This window comes from Oreochromis aureus, linkage group 12, assembly GCF_013358895.1.
Source record: "Oreochromis aureus strain Israel breed Guangdong linkage group 12, ZZ_aureus, whole genome shotgun sequence".
NCBI lineage: Eukaryota > Metazoa > Chordata > Actinopteri > Cichliformes > Cichlidae > Oreochromis > Oreochromis aureus.
The window spans coordinates 33,121,348-33,134,915 of NC_052953.1; the positions used below are offsets into that span (position 1 = coordinate 33,121,348).

The following is a 13,568-nucleotide window of genomic DNA, read 5'->3' on the forward strand; positions in this document are numbered from 1 at the left end:
ATTATATAAACTTTAATTAATTCTCTGTAATTGAATCCTCATGAGTGGAAGATGAAAGAGTGACATTTGACTGGAACAAATTTCTGTGCCATTTAATCCTAGCAGTCAAAACCAATTTAATGTTACAGCTGTGCAGCAGGCTGGTTATTATTTCCTTGACCTTAGAGTCCCAAACGCAAAGTCATCAATCAAATTAGACGGACCTCTTCCCTCTGAGTTCTCATAGCACGTTTCCCAAAGTTAGTCTGGGATTAAATGATCAGAAAATGGAATAACATGTGAAAACAGGCAGATTCTCGAACAGAGGGAGCATCTCATCGCCTCTGCATCATATTTTTAAGCCAGCTCTGTGCCCTACTATACCAGGCGAACCAATCAAAATTCACACTAATGCAACTGACATTTCATTTGTCTAGAAAAATCCAAACTCCAGGGAATATGTTGCAGATTGATCATCTGTCTCCATTTTTGCTTCCACTGTTCAATCTTTTCTCAAACACTTGAAAAAGAGCAGGAAGGAGGATTAGCATATGACAAGCTGAATCTAGCATGTCAGAAGACCATGTTTCCATGCACATATAGAATTCTTGCCACCATAATTTTTTTAATTTTCCTTCCAATATATCAAAAGCACACACAGATGTATTTGCTTTCTGAAATGTCACCTCACTGGCATTCATCCACTCCTCTCATCAGTATAGCCACACAGGAGATCTGAAGAACATTTCTCTTGGGCAGATTTCAGTTATACAGTAATGTGTGGTGCAGTCCTTGTTTTGTACTGGCTAAACTCTGATGCTTTGGTGTCTATTACGCTCTCCTCCTCCCGTCTCTTTCCTGTCCTGATCATTAAACTGAAGGAATCATCAAATGCCAACAAATTCTAAATAAATCTTTTCATTTACATGTGAACTGTGTTGTTTATCCAGTGACTTCATATAGTCTTTTTCTTCCGACTGCCCCCTGAAGGGGTCATCACAGCAGATCATCTGTCTCCATCTCACCCTATCCTTAGCATCATACCAATCTTCTGCATGTCCTCCTTCATTATATCCATGAATCTTCTCTGTGAACTTCCTCTTTTCCTCCTGCCTGGCAGCTTCATTTCCATGTCCATCCTGTGTCCAATATATCCACTATCCCTCCTTTGCATATTTCCAAAGCATCTCAGTTTTGCTGCTCTTTCTCTGTCTTCAAACTGCTCAACAAGAGCTGTCCTTCTGATTCACTCATTTCTAATCCCGGTGTCTCCCAGTGAAAACCTTAACACCTTCAACTCTGCCACCTCCATCTCCTGTCTTTTTCCTGTTAGGGTCAATGTCTACAAACTATACATCATAGCAGGTTTCACTACCATTTTTTTCACAAATCACCTCCAACACTCATCTCCACCCACTCCACCCTGCCTACACTCTCTTCTTCACCTCTCTTGTGCACTGTCCATTCCTTTGGATGGTTGGATGCTTTCTGCTTTTCATTCTCTTCATAGCTTCCCCTTACTTCCTCCTTACTAGCCCTTTGCATTTCCTGATTCACTAATTATCCTTCATCTCTCCTCGTATTTCTATTTTCTTTATTTGTCAGCTCCTGAAAGTACTCCTTCCAGCTTCTCAACACTGTCTTCACTTGTTAGTATACTTGCATCTTTATCCTTAACCACCGTCACCTGCTGCACATCCTTTCTAGCTCGATCTCTCTGCCTACCCAATAGATACAAGTCTTTTTCTCCTTCCTTAGTGTCCAACCTCACAATGCAACTCAAAATAAGCCTTTTCCTTTTTCTTTGTCACATTTCTCTTTGTTGAATGCCTAGCTCCCCAATACTTTCTTCATCTCCCCGACTATCCCACCTTTTCTTTGATAGCATCTTCTGTTAAATACATTTTTGTACTTCCTCATTGCACCACCAAGTCTCTTTGTCCTCTGTCCAAACCACACCAAATATCTTTGGTGTGGCAGTTTCCCTCACTACTTCAGCTGTCAGCTTCCACTATTTAATCCTTGCCTCTGCCTTCACTCACTTTTTCTTGGTTTCGAAAGACATCCTACACAGCAAAAACTCCAGTGTTAAATTAACACTGGAGAGTGTTTATATGAGTTCACACCTCTGAGTGTTAAATATAACACTGTTGAGTGTTAAATGAACACTTTTGACAGTGTTATATTTTTTAAAGTAACTCGTCAGTTTTGAAGATTAACATGACTAACACTGAGCAGTGCTGATTTTCTAACACTGGAAAATAACTCAAAATGTTAGAAATATTCCAGTGTTAGAAAATCAGCACTGCTCAGTGTTAGTCATTGTTAATCTTCAAAACTGAGTTACTTTTAAAAATATAACACTGTCAAAAGTGTTCATTTAACACTCAACAGTGTTATATTTAACACTCAGAGGTGTGGACTCATAAACACTCTCCAGTGTTAATTTAACACTGGAGTTTTTGCTGTGTACAGACTACCATTCATTGCTGGCTAATTTCATTATCTCCTGACACCACCTTGCAGTCTCCTGTCTTTTTCAGATTGTACCTTCTACATCAGATGTTGTCCACATGTGTGCACCTTTGTACACTCTTTTACATCACCATATATTCCTATAGTATGAGTTCACCACAGCCACTTTTATCTATTTCCAATAATCTGGGTAAACAAGGCACAAGTTGCAAAGTGTTGACCAGCAAAAAAAAAAAAAAAAAAAAAAAAAAAAGCTTACTATTCACTTTAAGAGAAAAAACAGAGAACCTTTCATTCTAAGATGCCAGTACCACCAAAGTCACTGCCACTAGTAAGTCTTTATGCCTAAATTTGTGGATCTGGGTTTAGAAAAACAGCATTTAGTAGAGCTTGCAGACTTCATATAGAGACATTTTTCTCCTTTTATGATAACAACTCTTCAAATGGAAACTGCCTTTAATAGAAATGCCATTTCTATACTACAAAGCATCTTTTGAAGGAAGCACAATTGTGACCCAATTACATAAAAATGAAAAAACAAATTAATTTATGCATTTGGGGGATGCAGATACTTTGATTTTTATCTGATCTTGAGGTATGATGGATAATCCATGGGTGGTAGAGATGGTGTTGTGATGGTGTAGTGTGGCCCTTCTCCTTCTTTTACAAGTTATTTATTTTGTATTTTTTTATTTTCCCATTTCACTGGTGACAGTGCCATGAATTTTTAATGAGAAGTCTTGAGGTTTGCAGAAACCATCCCCGAACCGGAGACAACTAAATGGAGGAATTCATCTTCTGTCGCCAGCATGTTCCCAGTTACATTCAAGATGGGCAATATTCTTAAAGAGGTATGCTTCATTTTTTTTTATTGAATATGCTTTATAGCTTTTCTATCGACTTCTGTGACTGCTCCCTCTCTCTTTTACCCTGTCTGAATATGAAACACATTTTCTCTCTGTTACACACACAAACACTTTGGCCTATCATTTATTCCTTGGGATTTAGTAGTGACAGTTCCATTTACCCCATGGTGGGTGTCAAGAGCTGGACAGTCTTCAGCCAACCCATCTCGAACGGAGACTGCATTCAACTCTACTTAGAGATAATCTGCACTTCAAATGATTCTTAATTGCAATACCAGAAAGTCTTCGCGCTTAATGTCAAACCAACTGCCAAGCAGAGAGTAGCACAACATGACATTAAGTACCAATCGTATCAAACTGTGGTTACATTACCAGTTTTTTGTTTTATTTGAAATATTTTTCCAATAAAAGCTAATCCTTAAATGCCAACACATTCCTTTCATGTTACTTATTTCATCAGGATCTCACTGACAAGTTTCAACACAACGTGATATCCTGACAACACACAGTTACCTGCTAATAGAGAACCTAAAAAGATGAAAGTGTCTAATAAGATGAAGACATGCAGATGTGACCCAGTAGGTCTGGAAAAGCAGAAAACACTGAATTATACACATACACACAGGCTTGAGCCTCCACTGGAACAATCCCATAACTGTCATTAGAGGATTCCAGCAGTACTGCCCACCCAGCCTGAAAATCAATAAGCTGGCAGCCTCTGGCCCAGAGCACATAATGGTGTCATCAGCACAGGCAGCAGTCAATACTGATAGGAGAACAGTGATTACAAGCTCTGTGTAATATTTAACCAGACAAAGCTGGTACGGTGGCAGTAGGGTGTAAGCACTGTTTTCTACTCGGTTACTGAGAAGCCCCGTGGTTAAATGTTTGGTTAAATGTTTGGTGAACACACCATCCTGATTTTGCTAAGTCATCAGTACAGATTAGCATTAGCACTGCTGTAATTTTATTGTTGTTAAATGACGTTCAACATTCAGAAGCGAGAAGAAAGGCAGGCTATGAAATGTGCAGCATGTTCCATTACATCGCTTTATTATAAGGTTTTTTTAATAATAAAAACTTGGAGGTAAAGAAAACTAAATGAGTCTAAAATATCTATGCGAGTTTGCTATTGCTGCTATCATGACCTTTAGTTCACAAATATTACGCTTAAATACTTTTTCATCACTGAGTGAATGATCGATTAAAACTGTGGGGCAGGCCAAAATGGTAAATGGACTGGTTCTTATATAGCGTTTTTCTACTCAATCTGAGCACTCAAAGCGCTTTATACAACTAATTCATTCACCCAATCACTTTTTCTAATCTGTTAGTGCCTATCTAACATTCATACTCCAATGGATGCATCGGAGAGCAACATAGTCTGCATGCCTAGTATCTTGCCCAAGGAATGCAGGCTAAGGGGAAGCCAGGAATTGAACCACCAACCTTCCGTTCAGTGGATGACCTGATCTACTGCCTGAGCTACAGCCACCCCACAAAGCTTACAGCACCTGGTATTCCCAAGCGGTCTCTCATCCAAGTACTAACCAAGCCCAATCCTACTTAACTTCCGAGATCAGACGAGATCGGGCGTGCTCAGGGTGGTATGGCCGAAAGTCGTAAAGAAGTTTGAGAACCAGAGCCTTAAAGCAACAGACTGTAGAGAAAAGATGGAGTTATCCACTTGTTATTTTTTTTGGCATTACTATTACTTTTCAGTCCTGGAGTCCTGAGTTGTGGTAGTCTGTCCCTGTGGGCACAAGTGGTAATCAGAGTACTCTTTTGCTGGCCTGAAATCCACATTAAAACACAGAGGAGATTAAGCCTTTGTTAATTAAGCTGCTAATAAATTGTGGAATAAACTACCTACTTCTGTCAGAATCTCCCCAAAAAGACACTTTCCAAACCCATTTTTATTCGTTATTACTTTTCATATCTGCTGCTTTACTTGTTTTTTCTCATTTTGTGTTTTCTTTCTTAAATCCACTTTAGTGTTTTATGTATTTTACTCTGTTTAGCTGTATCGCACTGCAACAGCTGGCTGTTTTAAATGTGCTTATAAATAAACTTGACTCAGTTCTAGATGTAAACACTGAACTGAAGTTTGCTTATTAATAACATCATGCTATCTTATACTTTGGTAGAAGCATAATTCACTGATGCTCACAATTATTTTAAGTCCTAAAGTATCTGAGTGTGTTTCAGATCAAGTTCAACATGAGAATTTATTTGCTGTATGTGCAAATTTTGTATTGTTAACAGTTATTGATGCAAATGCTAAACTCCAATTGCAAAGAAAGCTCATTTAGGATATGAAGAATGGGGTTGGTTTCCTTAATGTAAAATAAGAACATTAAAATAGCTGAATGAAATGTTTAAATAGGCTTACAGGTTTATTTGATAACTGTATGATACTACTAATAATAATATATCATATTTAATGAAATGTTTCAAGAACAGACTTCTGATTGAAGTGATTCATGAAGATTTGATTAAGTCAGGAGTCTTTCCTGGGAGTTTCCCTGATGTGTGCTTAACATGCAGATGAGCAACCTGAAAACACAACAAAGTGGACCTAATGTGCACACATGCACACACATAAACACACAGCATTTGAGTTAAATGCTAGGGGTAAAAAAAGAGTCAGACACTAATTAAAAGTACGTGGCTTGGATTTGCATACATTACTCTATGCCTTGCAGGTGCTGCTGATAAACGCGTGCCGCTCTTCATGCAACATACAGCCCAACACAACAACATTGCACATGGTAAATATGCCCCTATCGCAAAAGATTACATTTAACAAGAAGCAGTGTTAACTCACTGGAACATTTAACAAACCAGTCCACACACAGTTATGTGGAAAATGGCAGTGATCTAAACACTTGTTGAATCTCTGAGGAGCAGCACACATAATGAGACACCGCACAAAAAATCATGTGCAGCTAAAGGTCAGATTCCTTCTTTTGTCCTCTCTCCGCTATTAGAATAATCTTGAGGGAATGCATGCTGTCTTACAGTGAAAATGTTTTCAAGCTCTCCTGGGCTTTGAGATTGTTAGAAATTTGGAGGGAGGCCATCTTGCTGCCCTACAGGCCCATCAGTTATGAATGAGCAGCGATTGTGGCTGAATTACAGAGAGCCAGTTGGTGACCAGCCTCAATTTCTGCTTCTGATAATTGCAAACATTTGATATGTAAATCGGAAAACTTGTTTGAATAAAGGAACACGTTTGAAAAGCTGACAGATGTATGGTGGTGATGCTGTTTCCAGGAGACGATGTGTTTTGGGGCAGCTTGTGAAAGGGCGTAATTAAAAATGCCTGGTAAGTTTTTTTAAATTATCTGATTGTTAACAGACAGAACTGATTTGATAAGTGTCAGCACATCAAGTCATCATTACAGGAAAAAAAAATCCAGAAGATGATTCCTTGTGGCTTTGGACACCTGACTTCTCTGTTAGTCTCACTAGCAAGGGGTCATATCTTTTAAGTCTTCCAGAAGCTCTTTCACAATGACACTGGAAATCCTCTTTCTTCAGCATCAACATGATAATGATGTTTAAGAGTTATACCTATCTGGATGCATTGCCAATGAAATTGTATCGATTTATTTGTTAAATGTTTTTCTGTTAAATATCTGCAACTCCCAACATCCTTAGCTGGATTGTTCTGGCTGGTGTGAACCCAAAATTCTGGGTTTTGGTCCAAACACAAGACACCAATAAGTAAACATTTTCCCCCTCAGACCTTAGGCATAGATGTTACCCAGCAAAAGTCGATGTGCATGCAAATATCCAATGCATTTATATATTTCACTGGCCAGCGTCTTGGTGAAAGTTTGTGTATATGACAACATAAACACACACACACAACAAAAAAGTCGCTGATAGTCTGATGCATTAACTGCTGCCATGTGTGCTGCCACCTTGCTCTCTAAGTAGCTTCCCACCTAAACCACACAAAATATTCCTAATACTGTGTGAATCATTTTGAAGTGGACTATTTTCTGCTGTGTGCTATGAGAAAGAATGATGAGAAAGAACAGCCATGGTCTTGGAAAAGAAAGGTTCAAAATCTGAAGTTTGTGTGTAAAAACAGCTAAATGCACCTGAAGAACAGAGGTATTTCTAACATTAATACAGCCGCAGTGGAGAAGCCAGGCCATTAACGAGTCAAAGGTCTAAATTTGAAGAAAAAAAAAGTTACAAAAGAGAATTTTGAGTTCAATGAACATGAGTGCAGCTAAGTTACAGATATATAAATAACTGCAGTGCTGCAGTACAAGCTTTTTATTTCACGTGGATAAAAAGCACATTTCCCTTTTTTCTGGAAGAGGTAATGCAACCCTCAGGAATCCGTTCAGTTAAATTTTCACTGATCGATAAAAGAAGAAAGTTAAGAAATTAAATAATGCATTTGGGTGGTGCAATGGTCAGCACTGCTGCATCACAGCAAGAAGGTTCTTGGCTTGAATGTTCTGGTTGGCTGAAGCCTTTTGTGTGTGCCTGTGTGGATCATCTGCAGCTTTTCAGTAAGTACTCCGGCTTCTTCCCAACATTTATATTAGCCTAATTGTTGATTCAACAACTGGCAAAGGATATGAAGTAGCTTTCTGTACCTGTAAAAAATGAAATGCAAGGAAGAAACTTGGCACAAGAAATGTTATGCCTAAGTAGAGTCTCCTGGAGTCACTACCAAAGCTAGACTCTTTGATGTAAATATGAACTTGGCATATTTACTATAGGTATTGCCATTGCAATGCTATAGACTGTATAAACTTTACACACACTATTTCTTTTGCTTTGTAACTGTAGAGAATGTAGAGAAATGAGACCCGGGTAAAACACAATAGTAGCCATTCTGGCTAACTGCAGGTTAATAACATTGCTGGCAAATAAATAAAAACTGTTTCCTCAAACTCTCCGTTGATCTCTTTCCATCTCACGCAGACTTACAGCCACAGCAGTTTACTCTAAAAGAAGCCCAAGCTCAAATTATTTAGCCTGTAAAGGTGCAGGCGTTGCTGCTTGCAAGGGGCTGGTTATTTACCAGAAGAAACTATCATCATATTTTACACAGCATGCTTTCTTCTCGTGTGTGATAAGCTAAGGAAGTGATTTACTTTTCCTGACTAAGGCTTTTTTTTCTGTATATCCATTTGTTTATGGGTTCATGCATATTTCTGAACTCATGTAAGAATTTATAGTCTTGTAATATTTGTCTGTATGTGCCATCTCCCCTTCTTCCTCATCCCTGTATATCATGTGTAAAATTTACTTCAGTAACGAGAGCAGATTTGCCGAAGGCTTCAGGGAAAGTTAAAGAGCCCGTGTTCCTGCCTCAGGAAATTATGAAGCAAAAAATAATTTATTAATGTACCATTAAAAATTGATTCATGTTCATTACTTTCTTTGATAACTTTCATCCACTTTGTATGCAGAGAGGAAATTTCATTTCCTCCAAAGGGGAAACTGGTTTGATGCAATAAGTGCTAAATATTCTTTACCATAGATGGTTAAGGTAGAGTTCAGTCAGAAATCATGACACAAATACACTTACAGGAAAGCATGGAACGTACTGAAGTTAGCACCTTTCACTGAAGGTGCTAACTTACAATAGAAACACAAAATTCCTGGGGGAAGGTTTAAAAGCAATTTTTGGACTGTTTTCATTTTAGCAAAGACGTGTGTGTTGATCTAAAAAAAAAAAAAAAAAAAAAGGTGGCTTGCGACTCATCATATTTAGCTATTCTGTTCTGTTTCCAATGAGATACAGTGGATTTTAGGTTTAGATTGTACAGCATTGTCATCATTTTTTATTTTTATTTTACTGGACAATTTCACTAAATAAAAAGAAATGAATGATGCACAAACTAGCAAACTAACTATTTAGTAGTGTAAATATGTGGACTGAGAATAGAAATGGGAAAAGGACAACAAACTGCAGATAAGGCTGTAGCATAACCCTCCATATTTTGAAGCTTTAAAGCCAGAGATTTGGTCATTAGCTAATAGCTAAGGTTAGCATTACAGGTTAGCAGAATTCTTGCTAACTTGTGCTAGCTAACCCATGCATCTATTTTCTTCTCCTTATCCAATTCGGGGTTGTGGGGTATGTTAGCTAACAATGATAAAATAGTAGAATTTCACTCACCAAAAACTGGAGTCCGTACTTGTCGGAAAGGCTGTTAGTACAGTCACCTGCACAGGAAGACATACTGTTTGTGAGGTAATTCTAACAGCACTAAAAGGTTTTGACTGTAATACTTGGAAGCGAGGCTTAGCAGCAAAAACTGGAAGTTGTCTAGACCAGTGTTCGCCCTCTTTGTCTTTAAATGTTCCCCTCTGTTTTTTACTGTGTGATTTTTCCTTGTACTGTATGTTTGGATTTGGGGTTTGGTTAAACTTCAGTATTATATATGGGAATTTTTTCATGAGCCTCAATAAACGATCACCTTATTTTTGGGTCTCCCTGCTACTACAAATCTTCCTTACGACACAATCTGTATTACATACATAGTGTTTAAACACATTATGCATGTCTTTGGAGATACTGAAGATGCTGTATGCATGGAATATAAAGAGTCTGGTTATTTTCTCCTGGATTTTAAACTCACTTTGTCATTGGCACACAGTTCTTCAGCAAAGCTCCTTAATTCACTTGCTAATTCCTTCACTACTGGAAAAGAGCAATTTCACATATTTTGTATGCATCACTACAGATAGCATTAGGGATTTGTACTGGATTGGTTTGGTTCTGTCCCAGATGTATATGGCTTCTTTTCTCAGTTCTTCTCTTCTGTTTATTCTGTCTCCTAGCTTAATTTGGCACATATGTGAGGTTGAGATCTGGGAAAAGGAATAAGGATCTCATACTCAGCCACAGTCCTCAAAAATCCCCCTTTCCTTTAAAAACAAGGTGAGAGCTGCACAATCCTCCATGTTTTCCAGTCTGTGGGCTCCAACTCTTTTTTTTGTTGCTCTCATCATGTTCAGGTACAGCAGTGAAAATCACAATTCAAGCAATCAAAAGGATACCTACACATAAGCTATGACTTTGGGTATCATAGTGATAGAGTGTGGAATCCAGTTAAAGAGCATCCAAATGACAATGCTTGCTTCAGCTATTTAAATAATCTCACAAAGCTTTAGTAAAACTGTTGAAAAAAAGGATTGGCATCAACTAACTCCTGCAGTCTTATGATGTTTTTGCATAATGATTGATGGCTTGGCATAAAAAAGTGATACTGACAAATTGATGAATGTATGTTGTAAGATAATTTAAATGACTGTTAGAGGTCAGCAACGATGCTTCGGTAACACTGTGGCTTCCTTCCCGGCACGCCTCCTCATGCAGAAACTAATTTGGGACCTTTTCCCATTTACATTCAATGATTCATATTTTAAAGTAGTGAATTAATGAGTCTTGCCTCTTGATGGGCCGCTGTTGTCTGCATAGCTTAATTAGAATAATCTATCATCATGGGTCAGTACACACAAACCCACACTGCCGAAAAATTTCAGTGGGAAAGAAATGTAATGTAAGGAGCTCCAAAGTAGAGAATGAAGGATACATGTAGACAATTCAGAGAGAACCATCCTTTCTGACTATAATCTTCTTTATCTGTATGTACTGGATGTGAATCATGTATATAAAACTAATAAAAGCCTTTTATTTGTGTTTGTGATTGGATTTAAGTTTTTGGATTTTCCTTCCTTCCAGTGGTAGTAGTGGGTGTGTGATGGTCTGGGCATATCTTTGGTGAATGCCAATCTGCATGGTACTTACTGTAAGCACAGGCCAGGGCTTAGGATTTCAGGGCCTCATGCCACCCTCATGGAGTTTCTGACAGTTTCATTAGAAGCATGCACATGAGTAGCTCACTGAAGGTTATATCGTAGGGCCCTGGCAGTGCTTCCCCTGTTCCTCCTCGTACAAAGGAGCATAAACTGTTCCTGCTGATGTCCTAGTATGGATTCACGATGGTTTAATGCCTTCCTAACTGAAAAGACAATCCCTGCCTGGTTGTGTGAATACTTGTTTTTAACAAACATCAAACAACCTTTACTTGTCACATACACAATCCTACAGGGTACAACATGTAGTGAAATGCTTGTGTCCGAGCTGCGGACAGGCTGCAGACATAGCCGCACCATTCCAGGGCTTTGTTTCAGCATGGGAGTGTCTAGCCAGGATCCTTACTGGATACCGGGTGGGAATCAAACTTGCGACTCCCACACCAAAGGTAGCTGTCTGGTACTTTGACAACACATTTCCACATTTTTCCTTCTCTCAGACAATGTCATGGGGTCATGTCCATGTTTGTGACTTTTCTGCTACTCTTCAGTTCAACTGATCCTGAAGGATCTTAGCAGAATGTGAAGGTCAGGTCACCTGACGCAGCACTCCATCACTGTTTTGCCACCAGACAGCTTCACAGAGAGCCTGGAGGTGACTTTTTGTTCAATGTCCTCCAGAACAACATCACCTACTCACACCCATTTGAATGCTACAGTATGATAGCAACAGTGGTTAAATATTACCTTAAATGATAAATTGTCAACAACACTTATCTAATGTCCATTTATTATTTCCTGATCCCAGATCTTCTCACAAAAGCTGTTTCTTTGCAGCTGTTCTACCATGAAGAAAAATGTTCTACCTGCTTTATTTTCTTTATTTTGTTGTGTTTTGTTGTATGTGTTACTAACATCTGATGATAATTTTGTGTCAATGGCACCTTTAGAAATATATTTACTTAGAAAATTGGTGATGTGTTCAATACTTACTTTACCCACTGTATAACAAAGAAGCTTGACACTAAAACAGTGGTCAGTGGAAATTCCATAACACCACAGATGGCAGTTGTTCTGCCCATCTGCTGTTATAAGGACCAGACAACATTTGCGCATGTGCAGCAAAGATACCATCTGTGGAGGGGAAAAAAAGCCCTTTAAAACTCGACTTTTGGACAAACCTAACTAACATTTAGGGAGGTTTCACTCAATATTTTTAGACATAACATTTTAAATTTAAGTTAGATCTGTTTCTGCATTCATTTAGATAAGTAGTAGTCTTGTTAGCTAGTAATATCTGCCTAGACACCTTATCAAAAAGGCTGCTGTACATACCACCTACTGTAGACAGACACACTCTCTCTGTATGTCTTCAGTGTATCATCAGGAAGTTGCTTTAAATTCAGCAATCATTAGAATGTCTCTTTCTTTGTGTACATATTTTTCAAAAATCATAATAAACCAGTCTGAATTTTTGCCTGCTGATTGAATGGATCTATATACAGTACAGACATTTAATGTAGGGTCTAATTTAAAACAGAACTGAAACTCTCTCTTCACAATTACAATCAGGTGCACGATCAATAGTTGCATTTCTTTTACTTTAAGTATATCCTATTTAAATATTTAATAACATAAATGGTAATTCCACAGAGGTGGGTCAATATGCATTTTGTATCATTATTATGACACTCTGGTTCTTTATTGGGATAAGCACAATGTGATTATGATAGCTTGTCAGGCAAATAGATTATACAATCATGTGAAAAAGAAGGATTCTATCTATTTCTGTGAACACCTATTATACTTAACCATATGTTAAAATTGAGAGGATAAGAAACATCCAGGTCCTGCTTATTGAATACACTTGATTAATTGATGTTTGATGCAATACTACTACTACTAGTACTTTAACTAATATTTTAAAAAGAATACATACAATAGTTGATAAAAGCATACGTTTTGTCAGTTTGTTTGTCTGAGGTTCAGGTGTGTGTTAATCCAATGTCAAGGATTAGAGAGCAGTCCTCCCAGGAGTGGATATCCCATCAGATTCACTACAAAGTCAGGTGAAATCCTTAGAGAAACTTCAAAAATGGAGAGTAATTAATTTTATTTAGTAGAAAATAAAATATTGTGCTCATAAATGTACATTTATTTGTGTGTGATTATGTCTTCTAATGACCTGATACATTCTCACTTGGAATTAATCCACTGAAAAATACATAAGAGTGGGCGCCGTTTGTTAAAGCCACCGTGGTCCAGAGCTGGACATCGCCAGTCCACCTAATCACATTTATATATGTGGTTATAGTCTAGCTGTACATATAGTACATCAAAGGCAGAGAAGAAAAGAACTCATAGACATTCACGTAACATTGAGCCAAATATGTTTTATCATCCGACAAGCTAAAATGTGAAAGCAAAAGATGTGACCAGCACCTGGAA

At 38.0% G+C, this 13,568-nt stretch overlaps 1 pseudogene; it reads right to left on the reverse strand.

Moving 5' to 3' along the window:
- Nucleotides 1–4,822: 4,822 nt before the first annotated feature.
- Nucleotides 4,823–4,941, reverse strand: LOC116321114 (annotated as a pseudogene).
- Nucleotides 4,942–13,568: the final 8,627 nt, after the last annotated feature.